General features: G+C 37.0%; 1 non-coding gene across 1 annotated transcript; it reads left to right on the top strand.

Moving 5' to 3' along the window:
• Positions 1-550: 550 nt before the first annotated feature.
• On the top strand, positions 551-622 carry TRNAC-ACA. The gene has a single exon. It is a non-coding gene; the product is annotated as a tRNA-Cys (tRNA).
• The last annotated feature ends 629 nt before the right edge of the window (positions 623-1,251 follow it).

Genomic DNA, 1,251 nt, shown 5'->3' with positions numbered 1-1,251 from the left:
TCATTTGTTTATTTTTGTTTTCATTTCCATTACTTTAAGAGTCAGATCTAAAAAGATACTGCTGCAATTTATACCGGAGATTCTTCTGTCTATGTTTTCTTTTAGGAATTTTATAGTAAACAGTTTTACATTTGGGTCTTTAATCTATTTTGAGTTTATTTGAGTCTATGGTGTTAGAGAATATTCTAATTTCCTTTTTCTACATGTAATTGTCCAGAGTTTCCAGTAACACGTATTGAAAAGACTGTCTTTTCTCCATTGTATATTCCTGGCTCCTTTGTCATACATTAAGTGACCACAAGTGTGTGGGTTTACTTCTGAGCTTTCTCTCCTGTTCCACTGATCTATAGGTCTGTTTTTGTGCCAGTACCATACTGATTTTATTCTGCTGCTACTGCTAAGTCGCTTCAGTCGTGTCCAATTCTGTGTGACTCCATAGAGGGCAGCCCACCAGGCTTCTCCATCCATGGGATTTTCCAGGCAAGAGTACTGGAGTGGGGAGCCATTGCCTTCTCCTATTAATTTGATAACTGTAGCTTTGTAGTATACTTCCCTGGTGGCTCAGATGGTAAAGTGTCTGCCTACAATGCAGGAGACCTAGGTTCGATCCCTGGGTTGGGAAGATCCTTTGGAGAAGGAAATGGCAACCCACTCCAGTACTCTTGCCTGGAAAATCCCATGGACGGAGGAGTGTGGTAGGTTACAGTCCATGGCGATGCAAAGAGTCTGACATGACTGGGCGACTTCACTTTCTGAAGTCAGGGAGTCTGATTCCACTAGTTTCACTTTGCTTTGTCAAGATTGCTTTGACTATCTCTAGTCTTTTGTATTTCCATACAGATATTAATTTTTTGTTACATGCATTTTTTCTATGAAAAATGCCATTAGTAATTTGATAGGGATTCCATTGAATTTGTAGATTGCCTTGGGTATTATAGTCATTTTTACAATATAGATTGTAAAAATAAAAACAAAACAAAAAAACATAATTTATCTTTCTATCTGTGTTATCTTTGAACATGGTACACCTGTCTATCTGTATTAACTCTGATTTCTTTCATCAGCATCTTATAGCTTGCAGAGTACAAGACTATTGCCTCCTTAGGGAGATTTATGCCTAGGCATTTTATTCTTTTTGATGCAATTGGAAATGGGATTGTTTCCCTAGTTTCTCTTTTTATCTTTCACTGTTAGTATATAGAAATGCAAATCAATAGTAAGATCCAAAGAAATGAAATTGTCGCTAATTTC

The sequence above is a fragment of the Cervus canadensis genome, chromosome 24 (assembly GCF_019320065.1).
Source record: "Cervus canadensis isolate Bull #8, Minnesota chromosome 24, ASM1932006v1, whole genome shotgun sequence".
Lineage (NCBI taxonomy): Eukaryota > Metazoa > Chordata > Mammalia > Artiodactyla > Cervidae > Cervus > Cervus canadensis.
Note: the sequence above shows the minus strand (reverse complement) of the source record. Positions and strands in the feature narration are given on the sequence as shown.